This window comes from Mesocricetus auratus, unplaced genomic scaffold, assembly GCF_017639785.1.
Source record: "Mesocricetus auratus isolate SY011 unplaced genomic scaffold, BCM_Maur_2.0 Super-Scaffold_100021, whole genome shotgun sequence".
Lineage (NCBI taxonomy): Eukaryota > Metazoa > Chordata > Mammalia > Rodentia > Cricetidae > Mesocricetus > Mesocricetus auratus.
Window position 1 is genome coordinate 17,338,599 of NW_024429202.1, and position 26,668 is coordinate 17,365,266.

The 26,668-nt window shown below is 39.7% G+C and overlaps 1 long non-coding RNA gene and 1 pseudogene across 1 annotated transcript; both read left to right on the plus strand.

Annotated features, from left to right (window-relative positions):
• The first annotated feature begins 15,402 nt into the window (after positions 1 to 15,402).
• On the plus strand, positions 15,403 to 19,167 carry LOC106021322 (annotated as a pseudogene).
• A 208-nt stretch (positions 19,168 to 19,375) lies between these two features.
• On the plus strand, positions 19,376 to 23,845 carry LOC106021323. The gene is made up of 2 exons (XR_001196622.3): positions 19,376 to 23,440; positions 23,520 to 23,845. It is a non-coding gene; the product is annotated as an uncharacterized LOC106021323 (long non-coding RNA).
• Positions 23,846 to 26,668: the final 2,823 nt, after the last annotated feature.

Below are 26,668 nucleotides of genomic sequence, written 5' to 3' on the forward strand. Positions count from 1 at the left end.
TGAACAGACCCTGTCTCAGACAAGATGCAAGCTGAACACTGACAGTCAAGGCTGTCCTCTAATGTGAACAAGGCATGTACCTGCATACACATACACGTGCATTCACAGCACCCATGAACAAAGAGCCAAGGTGATATTCATGGAAATTTTGGTACTGTTCGCTATCACTGTAGCATATATTTAGAGAAAAGCACTTACGTTGTCTTCACCAAACCAGAAACTTTCTGAACATGGAAATCTACTTGTATTTGAAAATTTCAAGTTCAAAACATTACTAAACTAAGACATTCAGATAGCTATTAAAATGTTCAAAACTGTCAAAACAATGAAAGTTGTTCAGTGCTCAGGGCAATGTCTCTGGAATGGAGACAGTTCATTGGCTTCTCATAACCACATAAAGTTCAAAATCTGTTGACATGACACAGATTTGAATTGCATTAAAAAAAATCTGAACTGTGCCAATGGAGCACACAGTCCTTTTTATCAACTATTCTGTGTGTTTATCCTTGAGATTATGAAATTAATCAATCAAAGGAGAAAATGGAGCTGGCGTTCTTGAAACCTTTCTTGGAAAAATAAGTTTTAAATGCTAATATCTGCTAGAAAAAAAGGTACATCTATTATGATAAACATATGATTGCCACTGTAGTTATTAGACTTCTTTTTTTCAATGGTGGCATCAAATCTGGAGCCTCACACACAAGGGAAGCAAAAGTTACATGCCTAGCCCAACCAAGTACTATTTTGGAATAAGATTTGAAAGAAGTTAAATTAACCTAATTTAAACCTTATCCTAATTTAAACCCTATGAATTACCATAATGTAAGTGGTACATTGCACTTTACTACATTCCAAGCTTTCTATAGGAGCTTGGAACCCCTTAGTGTATATCCATCCCCCCAAGGCAGCAACAGTAGACTGCAGTTGTCTTTTAATACTGTAAACTTTATTATAAAATACTTGCATATACATAAAAACATCACAAACCCAAAGTCTATGCAACTTCATGAACTTACACAGAAACATCATTTAAAATTGAAGTTACAAAACTTCACATTTTATTTCAGACTTTCAGTATTGTATATATTTTGTGGACTTACCCACCACCAAAAACAAAAAGTCCATAGCACTACTAACCTTATATCCCCATTCATGATTTGTGTCATTACTTTCATTCAGTAATTCCTCATTCCTTTGTATTTAGTTTTTCTTGTTTTGCTTTCAATTTTTTTGTAGTTTTATACGTGTGTGTGTGTGTGTTGATTTTAATTTTTTTCTTTTGTTATTTTTAACTGAAATGTCTTTTTTCATATAATGTATTCTAGCTATGGTTTTCCTTCCCCCAAATCTTCCCAAATCCCCCCTGACTGTAGTTGTTTTTAATGATATAGTCACAAGTAGACACTGGTGAGAAACATTATAATCTAAAAAGTGATGGGGCGGCAGGTTGTTTTCAGCTGCTAATTCTGTGGCAGTGTCATATTTTCCCCTTGCTTGGTGTCAGGGACAGAGGGGGTGGCACCCTGAGAGGTAAAGGTAGAACAGGGAGTGGGAATAATAGTGAAACAATGTCTCTTCAAAGCTGTGTTAAATTACAATCATGTTCACAACAATAAAATAAAGCCCATGTTTAAATATAAAAACGAAAGTCCCTGTTGGGCAGTGGTAGCAGACAGATCTCCGTGAATTTGAGGCCAGCCTGATCTACAAAGCAAGTTCCAAGACAGCTGGAACTTGTTACACAGAAAAACCCTGTCTTGATAAACCAAAACACACACACACACACACCTAAGTCCTATGATTCAGATTTATTATACTAATAACATACTAAAATCCATCTACCTTTCTATTGACTAAACATTTAGTTTTATTAAAACTAGAAAGTCTAAAGGCAAGCATAGCTAAGACTAAGAACCTATAGAGCTCAACTGAATTACACAAAAAGAATTCACTGAAGTTTGTTATCTCTACTGTTCAAAACAAAGTGCAAGAGCTGCTAAGTAGATCTGATCCTTCCATCACACAAGTAGACAAGCTGAGAAAAAGGTACTTCTAGCGTATGTCAACACCAAACCATATTACTCTTTAATTTATTGCAATCAAAAATTATAGGAAAAGATATAAAGAAATCTTGTGAAAATGTGGGCAGACTTGAACAAACTAAGAAATACAAAAATGATCTTAATCATCTGGAAAGATCAGCAATTATATCCACACCAAAATAAATGAAAGTCCACAAGGAAGGTCTACTATTCATCTTTCAAACTGGAAAGGAAAACCAAAAGTTTTACAATCCATTCAGCTTGTGAAGTAGAGAAACAACTCTATGGCCAGGAGATGTGAGGCACAGCACAGTCTCTACAGAAGGGATATTGACAGTCTCATCCACTTCTCTAACTGCGCTACTTATCCTGGGGGACATATCAACAAATGTCTTTCATCCCTGATAGGGAACCAACCACAGACCAAAGAAACAATTTTTACCAAGGCAAGCTTGGCAATTAGTGTAACTGGGATTACTTTCAAGAGCATAGACAATAAGGAGGGGGAGCAGGCACATTCATGCCCTGTGCACCAGGACCCCTTGTGCCACGTGCCACTTATGTGAGCCGACAGCCTTGTTAGGATCTTGTACAGATAACCCCACTGCTCTGGTTTTGATATGGCAGTAGCCATGTGGTACCTAAAGCACAAAGCTCCCCATCCCTAAGCTTGAACACATTTCCCCAGTAACATGATATGAAAATACCTTTGTAAAAAATTAATCATGAAATACTAATGGTGATTGTCAAGCAAACGGAGTACATGCCTTTAATCCTAGCACTTGGGAGGCAGAGGCAGGTAGATCTCTTGTGAGTTCGAGACCAGCCTGTTGTACAGTTCCAGTGTACAGCCAGGAGTACACAGAGAAACTCTGTCAAAAAAAACTATATAAAGATACAGAATGATTTACAAGAAATACAATTAAGTGGAAATGTTGGGGGGAAGCATGTTAATTATATTTTAGAAAGGAAAAATTCTTAACACACTATGGCTTATTATACCTAAGAAGAAGGACACAAGAAACACAAAACAGGGGACAAAGTTGGCTACTTATGAGAGATGGAGAAATTGAACAAAAAGAATTCAGGAAGAATTATTTTACACCACGTGACATAGTTAGGTTTGAAATAATGTTAATATTCTGTATATTCCAGAAATAAAATCATTGAGATGAAGAAGGAAGTACAATTGAAATGCATATACTTAGTTGATTTTCCAATAAATCTCAGGTCATAAGACAAGGGAAAAAAAGAAATGAGTGAACAATTTCTAGACACAATATTTAACTGCATAGCCTTAGTATTAGAGATGAAGGGAAAGTTGCCAACACCTTATGTGTCATCATCATAGTGGCATGTGTAAAGTCACTCTTAACCTATTTTAAATGCATTGGATAATGGGATAAATGAGTAAATTTCATGAAGTCATTGGGTTCTCACTGTGAAAAAAGAAACATGTAAATATAGAATGGTAGAAAGCAAGACAAATTCTGTGGGGATGGCTTAGAACGAAGCACATTGTTCTGACTTTATAATGTCTGATTTCGTATGTGTATGAAATTCTATGTGTACATATACATGGATATGTATTCTGTTGGTGTACTCCCCCCCTACCCATTAAACAGCCAAGATGCAAATAGCAGAGTAACAGTGAGCAAACCTAGCAACTAGACTTTGATCCTTAGTGAAAGAAACCCCAGGAATCTAGAAATCAGACCCACAGCTCAGGGTGGCTCATAAAACATGTTCTGCCTATAGCCCCTAACACTGGCATTGCTGGCCACAATTACTTCAATTTATTTCTAACCAAAAACATGAAAATTATCCATATTAATGAGGTATGTTATGCTGTGATGTTTATTTTGCATAATGTTCAAATCTCTACCCTCTCATATGAAAACAAAATCAGTGTTTTGTCAAATTTATGTGAACCCTCAAGACATTAAAGAATTTCACCAATTACAATTATCATTTACTTATATCCTGTTTGCCTGCAAAATGATCTTCAAAGGCCATGTCAATGTAGGATTTTAATAGTCATGATAGCAGCTCTCCTTATGTTCAATTGGTTCTGCATTCCCACTCCTGAGTACACATGTCCCACATTACATATTTGAATGCTGTCATCATGCTGTCATAGTTAATATTGTTTGTGAACTCGATGGAATTCGAGGCACCATGAAAAGAAACATCTGGGCATGACTGTAAGGGACTGTTTACACTGGGTTAAAGTGAGGTTGGAAAAGCCTCCAACTTAGGAGGCACTATTCCAGTTGCTGTGGTTATAGACTGGACAGAAGGGAGACAGGACTGGGGAGCAGCCTTCCCCTCTCTCTGCTTCCTGACTGAGCACAATGTGACAGCTGCCTGTGCTCCTGCCACTAAGCCTTCCACACCACAATGGGCTGATCATACCCTCAAACTGTGCACCAGAAATAAAGCCCTCAAGCCTTCGATTACTTTTGTCAATAGTTCATCTTAGTAACAAGAAAAGTAACTAATATAAAAGTTTTGCTAGAACACAAAATGTCAGAGAGGTGACAGCAGGATGAGTAACCAACACAGTAAAAAAAAAATAAAAAACACTCAGTGTGGCTCACTGGAAAACTCAAGATCATCTGCACAGTGGCTGTTCTGAGATTTAACAGCCAAGAGTATACCTACCAAGCTGAAAGCAGAACTGAACATAAACAATGACCAAAAGCAACTTTGAGAGGGCAGGGTTTCTTTCAACTCACACTTCTGGGTCACAATCTATCACTAAGGAAAGTGGGGGCAGGAACTGAAACAGAAATCATAGGGGAATGTTGCTTACTAACTGACACTGGCTCAGACTCAGTCAGCTTTTATATGTGGCACAGGCTCTCCTGTGTAGGATGGTGCCACCCACAGTGGGCAGGCCCTCCTACATCAATTGTCGAGCCAGACAAATCTCTTACATACATGGGCATGGGCCAATTTGATCTAGACAATTCTTCAATTGATGTTCTCTCTTCCCAGGAGACTAGTTTGTGTCACAATAAAAACTACCCAGGACATGAAAGTCTACCAGAAAAACCCTGCTACAATAAATTATCCCGTGATCCTCAAACTATCCACCTGACATTACCAGCAGGATTTAAGTGATGACTGCAGTTTAGATTTGTAGCCATGCTAGTGCATCCTGCCTGCAGGGGAGGAGCTGTTACCTTGAGGCCTTTATAGAAGGTTGAACACTGATCCAGATGGATTGAACTTTGGAACAAAAATCCAGAGCAGTTTCCCAGCAGCTAAGGCAGCCAGGGCCTCTTCCCCTGGAGGAGAGTCAGCAAGCAGGGTAGGAGAGAGGAACTGAAAGCTGTTTTCCTTTGGCTTGAGAAAAAGTCAAAGTGCAATTCAAAGGCCCCCGAAGGATCACACATGAAGGGAAATCTGAGTCCTGCAGTTTTGGTAAGTATGAGCTCCCTGCTCTTCGGAAGGCAACTCTTGCTTCTGCCATGCACTGCTAAGCCATCTCCTTTCCTTGAACCTGCACAGCTGCTTCTGCAGTGTGACTGGCACAAGGGAAGAGGCTGCCGCGACTGCATTGTGAGAGCAAGTCTCTCCCAATAGCAATGTACTCAGATGCTCCTTGTCGATACCAGTTTTCATGTGTGCTTCCTTCACTTTTTTTCTGGATAAAACAAAAAGAGACTCAAAGAGTTAAGGAAGAGACATAGGTTTTCTTCTCCTCCCTGCCCCTAAACTGCCTCTTACTGTACTTTCGAGTGGCTTATGAAAGGGATTAAAAACAAAGGGTGAAAATGACAAATAGACACTGTTTCTATTGTCAGCCTCTGAAGTTACAGGAACAGACTGAAAGTTTACTCTAGGTCTGTGAAAATATTAGCAGGTGCCAAAAGGCCAGCAGCAGCCAAGACTGGTCTCTGTGTGGAAGAATGAAAAAGCTAGAAAAAAAAAATGTAAAGGTTAGAGAGAGAGAGAGAGAGAGAGAGAGAGAGAGAGAGAGAGAGAGAGAGAGAGAGAGAGATTATGCTTCTGAATTAATTAGATTTATGAGATTCTCATGATCCTGGGCCTTTAAGTGTTAGCTGGCTGAAATTATAAGACCAGGAGGTACTTGTTTCCTTTCTACATGATGCAGTAGTGCAGTGCAGATGAAATAAATCTGAAGTAACTTGGGATCCTTTAAAGAGGGAACTAATAGTATTGGTAACAATAAATAAGTAGACTTTACAGTGAGCAAATGAGCAAATATGTAACCTTGAAAAGCTATTCCAGGTTATTCAGAATGTCAGCCACATGGTATCTTTTTGAAATTATTTGTTTTTGAGATTATGATATAATTACATTATTTTCTTCCCTCCTTCCTCCCTCCAAATCCTCCTATATATCTATCTATCTTGCTGCTTTCTTTAAAATTCATGGGCTTATTTTTTCATTCATTGTTGTTATATACATACATATATATGTATATAAACATACATATAGGAATATATACATACATACATGCATACATACATACAAATTCCCCAATGCATAAATACAGCCTGCTCAATCTGTATAATGTCTCCAGGACTGACCATTTGGAATTGGTGTGCTTTTCTCTGGAGAGACTATTTCTCCATTTCTTGGTATTTCCTGATTTTCTATAGCTTTGTGACTCATGTGACATTGTAAGAGTTCTTTTTCTTCAATATATCTAATCAATTGTATTTAAAAAATCATAATTGACCCTTCACAATTTTATGTTTTTAGAAATTTAATTCAGAAACACCCATTTTTCACTTTAAAAATATATCAATTAGCACAGGAAGAAAAAAGAATACATAAAATGATTTGAAACTGATGTTCAAAGTTGAAAGTATTTGCATGCACTGTAATATAAAAATTTAAAGTAAAATACATGATTGAAAATCACTAAGGCAAATACTCGGTTTAGTGGTCAGATTATAAAACATGTAAATACCTCACAGAATTTTAGTTAGTCGTTTCCCTTTTCACAAATACCCATAGTTTATCAGAAATAAATTTATTGCTGGTATTTCTAGAGAGCATCTAAATGGTTTTACCAGATATCCAACTGTAATGATAGAAAATGAACAGTAGAGGGCACTTTGGTTCTCTAACAAAATAAATTGTTCTGAAATCTTTTGTAAATCAGCAAAACAGAGACTAAGGTTTGGACAACATGATAGTCTTAAACAAAGATATAAAACAGTACTCTTCACTTGTAGCCAAAGCAAAGATAGCTCAGGCTAACTGAAGTATCTTTCTTTAGTCAGCTCATAAAGAAATTAGCTGCCCCATGGAATAAAAAACAAAAACTGTCTGAGGACTATAAATTGAGGTTCCACCATTTCAAGAATGTTTCATTTAAAAATATAACAAAAACTCACAGTTAGTTTAAAGTTGACTGACATACTAAATGTTTCTAATTTAAAGCAGCAAGCTCAAGCCTGGCAGTGGTGGCACACACCTTTAGTCCCAGTACTCAGGAGGCAGAGACAGACAGATCTCTGAGTTGGAGGCCAGCCTGATCTACAGAGCAAATTCCAAACAGCTAAGTTCCATAACAGCCAAAGCTACACAGAGAAACCCTGTCTTGGAAACAACAACAAAAATCAGTAAGCTCATTAGTTGCTGTGTCTTTCTGTGATAAAACAGTAGCCAATAACAATTTGGGGCTGACAGTGTTTATTTGCCTTACAGGTTACTATCTATTATCAAGGGAAACCAAGGAAGGAACTCCAGGCAGGAGCCTGCAGCAGAATCCAATGAAGAATGTTGCTTGCTAGCTTGCTCCTCTGGCTTGTTCAGCTACCTTTCTGATACAGCCTAGTCCCACCTGCCCAGAGATGTCACCACCCACATTGGGCTGAGACCTGCTACATCACTTAGTAGTAAGAAAATGCCCCACAGACATGCCCACAGACCAACTGAACAAGGCCAATTCCTTTAAAATTCCCTCTTTATACATAAACCCAAGTTTGTGTGAAGGTGACAGAAACTAAGCATGACATTCGCATTACCCAGAATTTTAAGACATAATTTGCATGCTGTAACTGCAAGCAATGGTAAGTAACCATGCACAATTCTTCTATGTTGGTTTGCCATGCCTAACTTTCGGCCTCAATTCAGAAATGTTGTTCAGTTTGCTTTAGAATCATCCTTTATCCTTTGTCATTTTGGTCTTAAGTCATCATTTTACAGCACAAGAGCTTTACTGTACCACCTAAAAATCTATTCTAATGTCACATATACACCAGAAAAATCATATGGACTCATGAGATTGCATTTATATATTTATGCATATATATACATACACACACACATACACACACACACACACACACACACACACATATATATATGTATATATATATATATATATATATCAACAATAAAGAGTCTAGGCTGGTCTGAAGGTATCCACACGTCCTCCTGGTGCCACTCAGTGCAGGCAGGTGAAAGACACCCACAGGCCGGTCTGGACCCTCACAGTCCAGGCTGGTTGACGGCATCTACAGGTCTACCAGGGCTTTGGGGTGCCTTGTGGGTAGGTGCCATTATGATGAGCAGATATATGTTGGAGAAATGGAAGAGAAAGAGAAAAATGGTTCATGTGCTGTGGAAAGAGGAAGGAGTGAACGTGGTGAGAAGCAGGCTGACATAGGTGACCTGCTTGCCAAGTGGGGCCAGGGTGATGTCTGGGCCTGGGCTGCTGACAGGGCTGTGTCTGTGGCTCTGTCGCAGCCAGGTTCTGTGATGATGTCTGTAACTCCTGATACCATCAATGGCCATGCCAATGACAGGTCTGGGCTGTCACCTGTGGCCATGTTGGTGTCTGAGGGCCATGCTGCTACTGGGGCTATGACAATCTGAGTTGTCTACACTACAACTTGGGGCCATGGTAACATCTAGGCCCCAGCTGCTCTGAGGAGCTTGTCTGGATCTATGATCCAACTTCAGCTGGGGTCTTTGTTGATGTCTGTGGCCCATGTTCCACCAAAGTCTGCACGGATGTCTGGGATCTAGGCCACAACCTGTAGCTATGTTGACGTTGGAGGACCATGTTGCTGTTGTGGCCATATTGATCTGGGTGACCTGTGTTGCCACCATGACCATGGTGATGTCCAGGGCCAAGCTGCTGCCTAGGCCCATATCTGGGTAAGTGACCCTATCACAGTCAGGGACTGAGTTGATATTCATGACTCCTGTTACCACCAAGGGTTGTATGGATGCCCAGATTATGGTCAGTCACCTTAGACCATGTTGGTATCTGAGGGTCACGCTGCCATTGGGGCCATACTGATCTGAATGACCTGTGTTGCCACCAGTGCTACAGTAATGTCCAGGCTGAAGCTGCTGCCAAGGGTCATGTCTGTATTCTGCAAAAGCTGAGGTCTGTGTTAATGCATGGGAACCATGCATGTTGAAGCCTAGGGCCAGCCTGACCCTTCCTTGACACTACAGCTGGAAAGCTGGCCCACCACACATAGGAGAGCCAGACTCCCCTACACTAGGGAGATGTAGTCCTACCCTTTAATACTGTAGGAGAGCTGGCTCCTGACTTTGCCTGAAGGGGCGTTCTTAGAGGCCAAGGCTGACTGGCTCAGCTACCACCCAGAACCGTATCCGAGCCTTGAGTTGGCCCACCCTAGCATCTACCCATCAAGACGTGCTGGAGTGTGTGAAGGGACTGGTCCTGCAGAATGAAAGCCATAAGATCTCCATGACTCAGGTTAACAGTAGGATATCTACGAGGAGTTTTGGTGAAGGTTCAGTATAGATGGTGTGCCAGAGGCCAGAGATCGTGAACCAAACCAATGACTCATTACAATGACCATTTGTAAGTGGGGTTGATTGGACAAAAGGGTGTATTGCATGACTTACCACAGCTCCCTGTGCTACTAGGATGAATGAAACAATGCTAGAAAGATAGAGGAGTGAGGTGGTTTTTTATTTTGTTTGTTCGTTTTTCCTTTGTTATTTAATTAAATTGGGTTCTTTGGGGGGTAATGCTGTGGGGGTGAGGGGCAGATATGGAGGGACTGGAAAGTGAGTGGGATTGGTGTACATGATGTAACATCCTAAAGAATCAATTAAGAGTTATGTTTTGCCGGGCGGTGGTGGTGCATGCCTTTAATCCTAGCACTCGGGAGGCAAAGGCAGGCGGATCTTTGTGAGTTCGAAGCCTGGCTGGACTGACAGCCTCCAAAACAATACAGAGAAACCCTGTCTTGTAAAACTAAAAAAAAAAAGAGTTATGTTATTAAATAATAATAATTTAAGGAAAGGCCTTGACATAGATATGTAGTTTAAAAGTCACAAAGATCCCCTTTTGGCCTCTTCATCTTTGTAATTCCTATCCTTCCCTGTGTATATGACTATATGTAAAATATATTAAGCAATTAAAAAAAGAAAAGGCCTTGAATTTGAAGAGGAGAGGGAAAAAAGAGAAGACATGGGAGAGGATGGAAGGAAGAGAGGGAAGCTTGAAATGATGTAATTGTATTTTAACTTAAAAATTGAAGATAAAAATGAAAATGTGTGAGAGAACTTGCCAAAGAAGATAATATACAATTAAATCTAAATTATATTGTTCCATGTATAATTGACCTTAGGAAAATCATTACAATTTATTGGACCTCAGTTTTAACACTTTGTAAATGAAGTTCTATATTTATTATCAATTCTACAACAGTGTCATCCATTCTTACTCTGTATATTTTTCTAGCAAATTTAATGATCTATGCCCTACTTCTCAGCAGATTTATCAAGACTCTTATTCTAGTAGGTTGAAAGAGCCACTTGAATTTTGATAAAAAGATATGGAGCTATTGCTGAGATGTACATCTTACTCAAAATGAGCAACCACTTCAGGAGGCCTGAGGACCTTCTGAAATCAATCAGCAAATTCCATAAACCGTATGTCAAGAATTAGTGAGAGAGCTTCAAATTACACAATTACTCTGTATCTGGGGGCAGAGTAGAGAAAGGCTATATTCTACTTGAGACAATAGGTCGGTATCTGCAGCCGTGTACTTAGATCCTTTCCTGTGTGAAGTACTTCAGTAGTTTGAGTTGTTGCTGACCCACTGATGAGACACAGGAGCTCCTATAGAGCTGGTAGACTGGAGAGATTTGCTTGCTATCCCCCTATATCTGAGTCCAATGATGAGGGCTCTACTTCCATTATGTCTCATAGAGAAGATTTACCACTCAAGATGTTATGTAAAGCTAGTTCAATCTGGAGATACCTTACCACTGCCTAGAAACCAAATGAAAACAGCAAACAAGCAAAAAGTCTGGATACTGAGATTTATCAAGAATTTAGTAAAAATGAAAAAACTATAGTCATAGATTATTCTCTAGGATGTTTGTACATATCTTGTATTGCCAATCTTATTTGATTCTAATAAAAAGGGTAAAAATGGTTAATTGAATGGTAGAGGTGAGATATAAGCAATTGTTCATTTTTATGAGAAGGACTTTGATAAATGACTCTAAGATCAGAAATAAGATCAAAGCAATTATAGAAAATGCCGTTAAATATTAGTTCCTTGAGTCTACTGAACTATCCGTATTTATCCAACGTAAAAGCTGAAATTGATCATTCCAACTCTGTAGAACATAGCCCCCATGTTTTATTGAGCACCTCACTATTTGACCCACATCCCATATTAGCCTGTCTGTCTACTATCTGCCTTCTATCCATGATCAGGAGATAGCTAAGCAGTCCACAAATCTTAGAGTCTTTGGGATGTAGTATACCCTGAATCCAAAAGCCCTTTCTCATCACTCTACCTGGGGGAAGCCTATCTGACCCAAACCCTTAGCCTCTAAGCCACTTTCTCCATCTAAGCTCTTGTTAACTCCTACCCACCTCCTGTGAGCATAAGTAACCACTCCTCACTCTGGACTATATTTCTGATGTTCAGCATGACATACATAGATGAATTAAGTTCATATCCTTCTTTCCCACAGTACAGTACATTCCTAGAAGAAGGCTAGTCTAATTCCTTTTATATCCCCAGCTTCTAGCACAATGTTGGCATATACTAAGAAATAGATCAATATTTCTTAAAGAATGCAGAGGAAAGATTCTAGCTGATAAGCTGTTGTGATAGTCACAGTCTTCCTAAATTCAGAAAGATGGAACTATGAGTGAAATGTAAAATTATTAATATACAATAGATTCAATTATCTGAGTTATTAAATATATAAATGAAAGATAATAACTGGAAGATGATTATAGCCACATGTCCTAGCTGAAAATACTGAGAAACTCTAGAGACTATTACAAACATGGGAAGAACAGAAGAAAAAGAACGTGAATTTTTAAACCTGATAGGCACATAATCTCCATTAACAGGTTAGCAGAGAGTAGTGTATCCAAAGCTGAAGCTTTCAGAAAGGCTATAGCCTTTAAGGGCATGGCAGTAGGAAGTATAGAGTGGAGGATATTTAAGAGAACCGAAGAGAAGCATAGCAATGACTGGACTCGTGGTACTACCTCTATTTAAAAAATAAAGGGGAGAAGTGAGAGGATTAGAGACGAAACCAGATGACATGCAACAAGAACATGCGATGTCATGGGATCCCAGAAAGAAGACCAAACTGAAGAAGGGCCATGGAGCCCTCATCATGACAACCCCATGAGCACAGCTTCATCAGATGATGGAGCAGAATGCAGAAGAGCCATAAAAGAGAGTGAAGATGGTGAGGGTGCCTGCTGCCTAAAGTGGCAGTTGTATGAGGCATGGGCAGTGTTGCCATAAGTTCTGTGTCTTGTCACCTCTTCAATCTTTTAATTAATTAAGAGTTATTAATATACTCCAGCTTCATGCAAAGCTTCTACTGCTCAGAGCTACTAATTTTTGCTTCTTTGAGAAGTAATAATGTAATCTCTGGGGTTTGAGATACAGCTTAATGGCAGATTCTTTGCTAATGTGCCCCATATCCTCAGATCATTGCTGACAAAACACACACATACACACACACACACACACACACACACACACACACACACACACAGAGGGGGGAGGGAGGACCTAGTATAGTCTTGAGATTGGACTGGGGAAATAGTTTGAGAGTTCATCATTATTCTCTTTTAAAGTATGTCATAGGCTTTTATGAATCAGAAGTTCTGTGTTTTGTTTTGTTTTCCTAAAAAGATAAGCCAAAAAGATCTTAAAAGATACCTTCCAAAGAGACACAGACAGGCTGTCACTAAAGCTAATCAAAATTGTATACGTCTACTGCTCCGGACTGGAGTCAGGCTCTGACTGTGACCCTTCACACTTGAAGTCATCATTTCCCATGTGGCTTTCTCCTCCTGTCAACAAAGATCATGGGCTTAGTGCATTGATATGTCTCCTTCCTTGTAGTTAAACACATTTGTGGTGTCATCTGCTATTTATGACCAAAGAGATCTATAGATGTTAGGTCATGATCATGGCTCTTTAGCTGGTGACATTTCTATGGATTTATTCCATTAAATTTACCACTGAAGACTTGTGTGTTTTGATCTGGTAATAGTCGATTATGTCATTTTAAATATAGCCTCTGAAGAAGTTTGGGAAAGATAATTAAAATCCAATTAAATTCAGGCTTTAGTAGAGATCAAATATATTAACTAAATAAAATATCCAGGCTGTGACTTCCTAGAAATTACAGTTGATGAATTTCTGCAAGTGATGTGAGTCCTTCTCCAGGGAAGCTATAGAAACTCAGGGAAAACCTTAGGGGAAGCAAGGGGACTGGGGACAGACTAGGCTCCCAGTAATCACAAGGCAACTCCTGCTGAAAAACAAAGTCTATGTGAAACCTGTTCAGATGGGTTACCTGTGTGTTTTTTGTATTGCTTTTATACACATTAGTTCCTCCCTGCTAAAACTTAAGCTGCAGGAGGAAGGGACAAATCTTTGCTTTGTTTCTGCCATGTCCCAACCACCCACAGCAGTATCTGGCACACTAACTGACCCACAATTGTTTGTTACATGAGTGAGTGGTTTTTCTAAGAGCATTCATCTCCTTCAAGTTTTACATTTTCCTACCCAGAAAACCTCTATTTAAAACTTCCTGTTCTTGCCATTTTTCCCTTCTCAGAACACCTCCCTCTGCACCCATGCCATGCATCTGTTGACTTCTAGATATAGTGGTTCATTTTCTGCTCCATTGCTTAGAGAAGAGGGTCTTCCATGCACCCATCCTCCCCTCACGAAGTGGCAGGAGAGAATGTGCACATAACACTGTCTTGGTTTTTTATTATTCACCCAATTTTATATATTGTTTTAAGATTTACTCAAACTTTATGGACAATGCCCATCTGATCTCCTTCTTTACTAAACAGTTACCATGGCTACAGTCTTCATTTAATAACTCATAACTTGTCCCCAAAGCATCGCCTAATTGATTCATTTAAGGGTTCTACTTTGGGTGGGAAAATGAAGCTCTTAAGATCTCTGTGTGTTCCATCGTTGCCTGGAAGAAGCATAATGGACTTGACAGAGCTGGACCCAACCCTGCTGCCACACAGGTCTCTTCAAATGAGATCCAGGTAGTCTTCTTTATGGCTACAAATGGGTCTTTCTGTGTGCAACAACAAAAAACCAAAGTTCCTTTCCTCTGGTGTGTCTGTGGTGCTACTTTGGAGCCTTTAGGGATCTATACTGTCTTTGGACCATATGTCTGATAAACCTACCCTTAACACTTCAGGATCTGTAGGTTCCCTTGTACCTCCTGTTTCTGCCTCCTTTATGCTTCATGGAGCTCTTCCCATAAATCTCTTCTATGTAAAATTCCATATTGCCATTGGCTTCTTGGACAACTGGAATGAATGCCTCTAACAGTTGACTACCTTACAAAATCATCAATGAGAAGCACTAAAGACAGTGTGGATGAAGGTGTCACTTTCAAAAAGCCTTCTGCAAACACTGCAGCTCCAAATGCAGTCAAATGCAGGTTCTAGTCACATAATAATGGATCAATGAAGGAGGTTCATGACCTGCTCACAGGCACAGAATGTCTTAAACCCTTTGTCTGTGTGTACTTAATCTGTGAATTTCTACAAAGATCTTAGCTACCGTGTCAGTTAACATGGTAACTCTCAAATGACAATAATGTGAATCAGCACAAAACAACCTATTTTACACAATAATAAGTGTGGATTCATATTCCATCCCAAACTCAGTAAATACTAGTCACCTTTGAAGCTCTGCAAAAGGTCTGTGATATAAAGATGAGTAATGGTGGCTTTCAAGAGGGAAGGGGGGATGGAGTGGAGCTGAGGTGTTGGGAGGATTGAAGATTGGGGAGGAGGGGAGGGAGAGGGAACTGAAAGTGACATGCGTAAAAAGTTAAATAAAAAATATGGAAAAAATTAAAAAAATCTATCAGGTCCAATTTGTACCACCCAAATTAAAAAAAAATAAGAGAGAAGCCATACCTCGAAAGAAGGTGAGGTGAGCAAATTAAGTAATTGATCAGTAGATAAAACTTTCAGACTAGAGATGAGAGACTAATTCTTGGTAGAAGATGCTTCCCTTTTCAGCCTAGACAGTGCACTGAGCTAACCCAAGGGATTTGGCCAGAAGGCACCTTAACAGCTGTTCTCAAGGAGAAGGCCTATGTCAGCACCATTTATATCAAGTACACTTAGAACAGTTGTGTCAGCAGCATAACTGCTGGCATTTCAGCATCTCTATTTTACACCCCCTAAATTGTGTACACTTTAATTAGACTAAAGCCCTGGAATGGTTTGTTGATAGCTCAACCTGGATGTAATGACTTCCTAAGGGAAACATCCCTGCCCTACCCTGGGGAATCATGTAATATTTGTCTTTGTAAAGCCAGTCCCTCATGGTGTGTTCCCTCTAGAAGATTATTCTCAAAAAGCAATAACTTTACCCCCTGAATCTAGTGGAATATTTATGGTGAACTGGGATCAATAATTTTGTCTGGACACCTGCAGACTTCTGTGCTCTGCTAGTACCAACTTCAGTCACATGCTCTATGCTATTATTCAAGCAGGTTGTCTCTGAGGGAGCAAGTTTCTCTAAAGACAGAGATCGGTGGGCCTCCAAAAGCTCACGAACATTTTCAGAATTCTCCCCCATAATGTCTTGACTCTTTGAACCATTCCTTAATTAAAAAAAAATCTTCCTCCACTATCACTCTTTCTCAGTGCCTAGTTAGGCTGAATGATGTTTTAAAGAAAGAACAGGCCAGGTTAATTCCTGAAAATCTCAAAAGATTTTGTTAAGTAGGGGTGGGACAACAGTGTATATGTGGGAGAATTATGTCCAGTTAGGTTTGGAAAATAATCCTTTGAAGCCCTTCCCGTGGGGAGCAGGATGCCAGGAAGAAACATCAGAGGAGAGTGAAAACTGAGTAAGACTTTTGAAGTAGAAATCAGAGATGTCTTTATGATGATGACAACCAGATACTGACTTCGAACAAAACAATTGGCACCTCCACAGAAGTTCCTCTCTCGCCAGTAACTGAGTTCCTTATATCTCAGTATCTCCTGGAGACTGCTTTCAGTATCTTCTGAAAGGAGCTTTTGTGATACCATGAATCAAAATGGATATTCTGGAATTATGCATGTATACACACAACACACAGCAGAGGGAGATAGAGAGACTTTTGGAGCATACATTTTCTTCTTTTATCTTATATCCTGATTCAGGGTCTCAGTGTGCATCCCAAACTGGCCCTGTGGGGGTTCCTTCTTTCTTCATGGTCCTTTGGCTACCTGGACACAAGGGCAGAGAGGGCAGAAATGACAAGCAGGGCTTTGTCCTGCTGGTGCTATGATGGAAATAGCTTCTAGCACAGTGTTTCAGTGCTACAGCTCGACTTTATTCAAGAGTGAGGGCACATTTATAGAGTCAGGGGCAGTGTATGGAGCACAACCTGATTTGCCTTAAACAACTTGCTCCTATCATAAGGCTCCTAGCACAATGTCTAATTACTATATGGGCAACAGGGGAAAGCTTCTGCAGGGAACTGTATGAGGGGGTCATACTTGAGGTAAATCAGGCATCTGGGTCTAGAGACATTCTCCAAATAAAGAGCAGGAAGCCTCTGCTGTGGGGGAGGGTGTCTTCCATGTTGCAGCACGCTGGGACAGAGCTGCCAGGCCATTGTAGACTGCAACTTCTGACCAGCAGTGCCTCCCAACAGCCCTGACCTTGATATTCTCCTGCCTCAGCTTACCCAGAGCTAGAATTGCAGGTTTGCACCATGATGCCTCCTTGAGGCACTCTTGTTTGTTGCAGTAATTTTATGGTGTGGTCTACATGGGTAAAATGGTTACTATAATGATCTATGCCAACTCAGAGTTCTCAACTGTTAACTTCAAAGTCTTGACACTAGGTTCTTGACAGGGACGCAAAAAGAATAATGTAATGTTTAGTGCGAGACCAATATTCCCAACCAATAGCTCTCATAATCCCACTAGCTCTTACAAAAAGGATAAAACATATTTTCTTTAGTGCTACCAGTATTTCTTCCACATTTTAAAGATACCCTTTCAGAGACAATTTTCTGGAACAGCCAGAGTTCTGGATAGGAGGACCTGGACAGGATATATTGGGTGTCCTGTGTTACTTTGTTAACACATAAAAATAAATGTGACTTGAACTGCATATTTCTGAAGGCTCACAAATTGCTTTACTGCTGTCACCGCATAGCCACTCTTCAATCACTTTGAAGAATTATAAAGGACACAAAAAAATCTCTGAAGATGAAATAAGGGAAATGCGTCTTCTTCCTAATAAAAAGGAAAAAGGAGTGTCGCAGGAAATTATAGACTGCTGGTTGAATATGAGCTCCAGAGCAAAGGATCAAACAAGTCATTGCAATGCCTCATGAGCAGTAGGGAGCATGCCTTTTTGGAGTGTGCAGTCATATTAACTAGAATGATAAAGAGACTTGTTACATTTTGAAACAATTTTTAACACCAACGGGGTTATAAATCCATTGCATTGAATAAGTGTCATGGTGCTATAGACATGGGTCTAGTCTTTTCCAGAAACTATCCATGCAATTCTGAGTAACCATGTTTTTATTTGTTGCATTCTTAGATGCATTACTTGTCAATGCCCCTTGAAATCTGAGAAGCTCAAAACTGGGGTTCAAAATCCCAAGGATATTTGTACCTGTAATCAATGCCACTTAAGAGTAGCTGTTGACTCATAGGGGTCCCCACCTGTTGTGATCTGTGTTTTGATACAGGCTGTTGAAATGGAAATGTTCATGTATGTATCATAAAAATCCTATTCTGTTATCTTCCTTGTCCATTATGGATTACTGTAGATGTAGATAATTCACTCAAATTTAGCTGACCAAATTCTCTCCAGAATAACAAATGAGAAGATGGAAGGCTCATCTCTGATTTTTGTGGCTTGAGCAGCATGAGCAGCAAAGTCTCTCAGAACACCCTGTACTAGGCAGTTCTGGAAGTCCTGCACAGGAACCCGAGCAAGTGCTGCAAGTCGCTGGAAATGGTGGTGTTGCACATCAGCCTGAAGAACTGTGACCAGCAGAACGGCAAACACTTCTGGAGTGCCATCAGATTTAACTATACTCCTTGCCCCAAGTTCTCTGTGTTCTGGGGACTACCAGCACTGTGATGAAGCCACACCCCCCTTCCCCCGCGTGGGCATTGATGTGCTAAAGAAGCTTAATAAGAACAAGAATTTAGTCAAAAAGCTGGCAAAGAATTATGATGCCTTTTTGGCCTCTGAGTCTCTAATTAAGCAGATCCCATGTATCCTGGGCCCAGAGCCAAATAGGACTGGTAGGTTCCCTTTCCTGATGACACACAATGAAAACAGGATGGCCAAAGTTGATGAGGTGAAATCCATGATCAGGTTCCAGATGAAGAAGGTGCTGTGTCTGGCCATTGCTGTTAGCCACATGAAGATGACTGATGATAATCTGGTGTACAACATCCTCCTGGCTGTCAATTTTTTGGTGTTCTTGCTGGAGAAGAACTGGAACCATGGGCAAGCCCAAGCATCTGTACTAGGACATCCCAATAAAGCTTACTGCATCATCCCCATGGTTTTCCTGTGGTTAGGAGTAGAGTGTTTGTGAACTCAGTCATAGTCTCGGTAAAGAAAAAGAGAAAGAAGGCAGGGAGGAAGGAAGGGAAGGAGGGAAGGAGGGAGGGAAGGAGGGAGGGAAGGAGGGAGGGAAGGAGGGAGGGAGGGAGGACAGAAAGGCACTTAAAGATGGGGAATTGTCAATCTAGAGACACCAAAAGAGACTTTTACATTGTTAAAGAATGGAATGGAAGGAATAAGTGAATAGTGCTCTTAACACCCCCCCTCACCATTATAGATGCCTCTCCTTGCAGTGCCCAGGACCATCTAGAACCTTCAAGCCTGGATAGGGACGCATTTCCAATTTCTTCTCTTTGAGATACTCTATAACTTTATACTACTACCTAGAGTCAACCAGAGGTCTCAAAACCTATAACCCAGACTTATGGTGTCATAATTAGGATTCCATGGCCAGATTCTGTTTTCACAAAGTGACCAGATGAGGGAGTTACTTTTGCTAATTGGCATTGCATTTCTTCAATTTGATCATATGAGAATAGACTGTCAAAACAGTGTCAACACACTGATGTAGGAGCTCTATATACCCTATGGGTCCTTGTCCAACAATGTTACTAGTGGTAACAATGTAAACTTGCTTTGAGAAATGAAACTCTCCTATATAACCTACACAAGTATTAAATAAATACTTGTATAAATACATATAACACATAGTAGTATACAATATGGACATCTCATAAGCATCTATGTTATAAATTTAATATGTATCAAGTTCACATTTGATAAATTATTTATTATAAGTCACAATAAAGAATACTTCCTTTAGGTTTATAGGAGCCAGAGGGATCGAGGACCCCACAAGAACACTATCCACAGAATCAACTAAGTAGGCCTCATAGAGCTCACAGAGACTGAAGGGACAATCCCAGAGCCTGTGCTAAGTCTTCTACATATACCTTATGGTTGTGTAGCTTGGTGCTCTTATGGAATTCCTAATAGTGGGAGTGAGTGTGTCTCTGACTTCTGCCTGCACTTGGAACCCTTTCTTCCTACTGGGTTGCCTCATCCAATCTTGATGTGAGGGCTTGTGCCTAGTCTTATTGTAACTTGTTATGCTGTGTTTGGTTGATATCCTTGGGAGGCCTGCTCTTTTCTGAAGGGAAACAGAGAAGAAATGGATCTGGGGGAGACAGAAGATGGGAAAGGTAGGTCCTGGGAGGAGTGGAGGAAGGAGAAACTATTATCAATATTTAATATATGAGAGAACAACAACAAAAGAATACTTTCTTCAATAAACTACTACATATACCTAAAAACAGGCGAATAAACATCAAAACCAGTATTGGAAAATGGCAGCAGCAACATACAATTCTTCATTTAACATTAAAGTTGCGTTACTTCAATGAGAGCTATAATGTCACACTTGTAGGACTATAGGCAATGTTTCTTTGTGATTCTATTTTTTCTGTTTAGGGATCCAAACAAAAGACAGCAGAATCAGAAACTCTCAGCTTGAAGCAAACTAGTCATACTGAGGACAGGTGTGCAACTGTATCTCTCAAGCCCAGCCAACCACGTTGTCATATTGGGTTCACCTCAGCTGTCTGCATATAAACATTGATGCTACATCTCAAAGTGTTACCTTCATATTTCACCATTTCTACCTCATCTACCATTTTGCATTGGCTGTCTTATTTTGTTACATGTGAATAATCAATAATTAATCCTATAGTTTTAGAACTTAAAGGCTATCACACCATTAGGAAGAGCAAGATTAGTCAAGAAAAAAAACTAAAAATAAACATTGCAAACAGATTTTATGCATGCATGACCCTTGAACATACCAAGTATATTTTCAAATCTTCTTTAATCCACTTAATCAATGGTGTTAAATCAACACATTAGTCCTGTCAGTGCCTGCCTGGTCAAGCCCAAAGAATCAAACTCTGTGATTCAAACTAAAAGGAAAGTTTTCATGCTGGAAAAACTGTCAACTATCTCATGATTTTTTTCCCTCCCAGTTTATGAGAGCTCATTAAAGCAGCATTCATTCCCCTTAAACACCCACCTACAATTTACTGTCAAATATATCACCCTCAATTAAAGGATATTCTTCCTAATAATGTTTCCCAACATATACTTCTTTTTTTTCCTTTTAAAGAGTGAAGTGACTAGCAACTGTGAGAAAATAAGCTTGTTCATCACATTTTATCACTTTCCCTGCTATTTTTTTCTTTGAGACACCACTGTCTTTTTATGTCCATGCTGGCTGTGCATGTTTGTGACATCTATCACGGAGAGCCGTACCTGCCAGGACAAAAACACAGTACAGAGGAGGGACAGTCACTGCTGGCCAAATCCCTTTAGACTATGTCAGAATGAGTAATGGTGGTGGGAGCTTGCAGAAAAAACCCCAGAACCTGTGGGATTCTAGGACACTTTATCTAGATCAGAATTTGTGCAAATCCCCCATATTGGGTATTTTCTTTAAACATTTTTTATGTTTAACATAAGCCATACTTCCCTTTTTAAGGCTAAATCATTCAAGTTTCCAAGCTTCTCTCTCAACTAAGGACATTTTTCAGTGTTTTATTAGCTGGTTTGATGAGCAAACAATGATTTGGTGTTTACTTCTAAGGTTACCCAATGCCTTGAGACAGGATAACAGCCTTGCGTGAAATAGTATAAAGAATGGAAAACTGCAAGCACTGTCTGGCCATTGCCAGTTGCTTTTCTCAGAAAGGAGAATTGTGGGGTTCTCAGTTATATTTATTCTAAAATTCTGTGAGGTCCTCTTGCATGATTTTTTTAACTTTTTACTGTTGTTGTAGTTCTTTAAAATACACACACACATACAGATACATGAGATAGGATATTTATCATCCATACTGGTTACTGTTGCTTTTCATTCATCCTAACACGCTCTATCGAGGTGCTTATGACTAGGGAGGCGCATGTGGAGGAAAACCATTTGGCCACAGTTTAGCATTTAGAACAACTTCAGTGTTGGGATGCTGGCATTATCTCCAAACAATACATACAAGTATTCTCACAGGGTATTCATCATGCATGCAATTTTCCATGAGTCCTGTTGCTTAACTGGCTTTCGAAAATAAGGCCCTTGGTGACCTATGAATAGCATCTTGTATGTATGAATGGTTTTTATGTAAACATTTATGATATATAGCAATTTTCAAGAACTTTGTGTTATTTCCTCTGTGTTTAATATTCTGGAACCCTGGACAACTGGAAGTGGCTTGGGATCTGAAATATTCTTTTACCAGAACCTTCCATCCTTTGCTGTTCTAAGCATCAGCTCCAATTCAGCTTTCTCCTTTGCCCCCGTGTCTTTACCACAGCCCACCACACTGTGGTATGCGTTCTTACGTGGGGATGTCTGCTCTCCTTGTTTGCTTTCTTATACAGTCACCTGTCCAGGGATAGCAGTATCCATAATGGCCTGGGCCTTCCTACATCAACAATAAATTAAGAAAACATCACACAATCATGCCCACAGGCCAATCTGGTTAAGGAAATTCCTCAACTGAGGTTCTTTCTTTTCATGTTAAGTTGACAAGAGATAACCAACAAAGTCACTAAGATCAGTTTAAAGAGACCCCCAAACCAAAGAAGGAAAGTGACACCTCTTGATGCCAAAGGACTGATAAGAGCTAAGAGCTAGCTATGGTCATGATTCACCAGATAAAAGACAATGAGTGGTGAAGGCAAGGCCTATGAATCTGGGTCTCACAATATCACTCCTAAGGCCAGGCACACAATTCCATTCTAGGGTTGACCACACCAACAGCTTACTTCCTTTATGCTTAAATACCTACAGGTTGAGTTTGTAACACATTTAACAAAAATATAAATATTTATATATACTGATATACTAAATATTTGAACACCTCCTTGTGTTAGGCTCCAAGGACAGAAGAGCAAACAAACAAGACCATAGCCCAGATCCCTATAAAACTTACAGCCTAGTTCCCCAATGACTGGAAGGGACTGCAAATGGGAATGTTATATTTGTATCGCAGTAACATTTGTATTATCATTCATTCATGATGCATTAATAAATGTCTGACAGAGCCAACATGGACATTAAAGGTTAGAGTACATCCAAATCATAACCCTTCAATGAAGTGCTAGAGAGAATATACTCTCCAAGTGATACTCCTGTGTCAGTGTCAAAGTCAGAATTTGGGAGCTGAAGTACTAGTCTCACTAAGCAAAGCCATTTCTTGTGATAGATGCTGACTAATGCCATGTGTTTACCTTGTAGGTCACAGTGCTTAGACATGTCTCACAAGTGGTGCGCTCCCAACAATGACATAGTAACAGGTAAAAAGGATCTCTCTATTCATAAACTAGACCAGAAGTTTGATTTACCACTAAAACCTTATGCTCATTTGCATTCCAGAGTTCATTGTCGAGCAGGAGAGAAGAGGGTGAATCCCTGATAATGATCCAGGAACGGAGTGCTCCCTGGGAAGCCCCTGGGAAAGGTCTTGGACAAATCAATATTGCCAGCCAAGTATTTCTTCCACTGGGGATATGAAGGCTGAAACTCATTGGGCAGGAAAATTCAGGACTGGACCCATGTATCTTTAATTTTGTTAAAGGTTCTGTTTGAAATCATACACAATAGAAGGCAAAATGAATTCTCAACCTTCAAGCAAAAAAGAAGGAATTTTTAAAGATGTAGTTATTAAATGGCCCAGGAGAAATAAACACACATCAAAGGAAGCTGAGTCTGTTATTTCTGCAAAGCCTTTTCTTCCCCTGTTCCTTAAAGAGCAATTCCACTGATCTAGAGGGAATTTTATTTTTATCCTTTCTAGCTTAACTTCTGTTTATTGCAAAGGAGGTTAATATCGTCCCTAAACTTGGATTTCGTAACTCGGCATTAGGACCTGCCAACTAAGATCTTATTGAAATACCTGGGATGAAACAAAACATCATTGACTTGGCCTTGCTCCTATAAACTTCCGTTTTCAAAAGCTTTCCATATCAATTACCTCCCATAACAAAGCAGGAAACCTTGTCTCCTGATGATGCTGAGAGGGTCATATCATCAGTCGGGGCCTTGCTTAGACTTCACAGTCTAATCTAATTTCTTGTAGTTACTCCTGAGAGTCAGGCTGCCTCAATCAATTGAATTCCTAAAGAAAATGAGGACCTCAGAAGTAAACCTGAATTTATTAAAAAACAACCTTTGCAATCAAAATTTCCAGGCACTATGGGGCTTGCTAATGCAGTTCACTCAATACGTGCTACTCAGCAGTTTTAAGGATGTATTTCCTAGACTATACTGAGGTCTCTTCCCATTAAAGTAAAAATATTGAATGGAATGCAATTCATACAATATTAATCCCTTGCTCTACTTTACAGCTTAGTAATAAAGTGATTTATGCTGCCAAAGGCATTTCATGATGTTAATGGTAGGAAGATAGCAGTAGACAGGTGGACCAAGTCTGCGATGGTGACAAAGGGCAGAATAACAGCATATATCTCTCTCTGCAAGGCTACATAACAGGACCATGGCAAAGAGGAATGACCCTGGAATAAATTCTTTATATGATGCACGGAAGAATAATTGATGTCCAAATCAATCTGTCTAGCTTCTGGAACAAATGAATAGCAGAAATTGTCAATTAGATGAACATAGTCTAGATGTAGGTCAACTATCTGCCAATCACAAATGTATCTTCTTCCTAGATCAAATACGTTCTTTCAGATCTAATTATGTGTTCTGTATCCAACTCTCCACATATTAGTACAAGCTACACTCTCAACCATAGTGTGTTTATTCACATGGACATATTTTATCTAATTATGCAATTTAATAAACCTTTATCACTTTTATTTTTTCCTACATCCAATACCAACTAGAATGCAGTAGTGCCATCTTGCCCAGGGATTTGCTGTCTCCCACAGCACCTGCTACAATGGTAAATATGAGACAGACACACACAAACTATCTGTAAATAAAGGAAAACGGAGCTAACATTTTGCCTGATAGAAGGTTATAATACTGTCATTTCCCGTGATCAGATTTGGACTGTTCAAAAAGAAGGAAATCATACCATAAATAATTCAGAACAGAAAACCTGAAAGCCATTTATATTTTACTTGAAATGCATTAAGGCTGGCCACATCTTTATAGAATGGTGCAAATATAAAAACAGTCAACCAATGATGGACGTGTGCTGTGGTGATCGAAAAGATGAAAAGGGCGTAAGAGCATTTGTGGTTGTGTCTGCTCAGTTTTCATCCCAGTCCTTATAGCATCTTAATGTCCTCTTGTGTAGTTTTCTGCCCTATCTGGTGCATTCCAATGGGAAAGCAAACCCAGGCATTACTCCAGGCGCCTCTGACTGATTTCTCTGTTACTGCCTGCCTGCAACCAAAAGAATGACACCTCAATAGCTCTTAGATGACCTGCCCTTTCCTGCAGCTTTCAATTTCAGACCATGTTATGGAAAAACAGAAGCAGAACATTCCAGAGTTGGCACACACGTAGTATGCTCCTCAGAATTTTTAGATACCCACATTCCCAGAGCATCAAATATGTGTCTTGTGGGTTACCTACAGTTTCTAACCAATTTATTTATAATAGTTACCTAAATTTCCTGTTGTTTATGCCCTATTTACTGACAGAGATGATCTGAAAGTATGAATGCTTTGTTCAGTTGTTCTGGAACGGAGTGGAAATGTCCAGCTCTACTTCTCAAAACATCCCACTGTATATTTCCTGGAATTGTGTTACTTTACTAAGCTTTCTTAACCAGTGGTTCTCAATCTATAGGTCTCGACCCCTTTGGGGGTTGAAATGACCCTTTTACAGAGGTTGCTTAAGACCATCAGAAAACACAGATATTTACATTATGATTCATAACAGTAGCAAAATTATAGTTATGAAGTATCAACAAAAAATGGTTGGAGGTCACCACAACCTAAGGATCTACATTAAAGAGTCATGGCATTAGGGAAGATGAGAATCATTGCTGTAAACTAAGTGCCTTCAAAATCAAAATATGCCAGTCAGAGTGTAGGATATCAGGTCCAATGGCTTCCAGAATCATCTCAGTCTACTCCTACTCCTATTTTAATTTTCATACATCTAAATCTGAGAGTCATAATCTAATCAATATCTCACAGGATTTTGATGAAGTTGTAATATAACAATCCTATCATAGCACTCAGCAAAATGTCATTGTAACATAAATCTTGTTTGCCTCCTTGGATTGCCTCTACCCCTCACCTGCCAGACAGTCCTCCTGACTGCTAGGAGGACTCCTTGGCCACTCCAGGCCTCTGAACTAAAAAGTCTCAACAAACACTGAAGGTGTCAGAGAGTGAGACAGAGCTAACACCCTGTGGAACAAGCTACAATCCACTATAAAGCGATAGGAGGGAACCGCGCTGATGAAGCACCTTCTAGTCTGACCCTTAGAATTGGTCACTATGACTTGTCTGAAGCCCCAGAACCTGCTGACTGGCCAGCTGTGTCGCCATCATGGTCCCCAGGGTCTGGACTGTAGTATTTCATAACCCGTTGATGCTCAC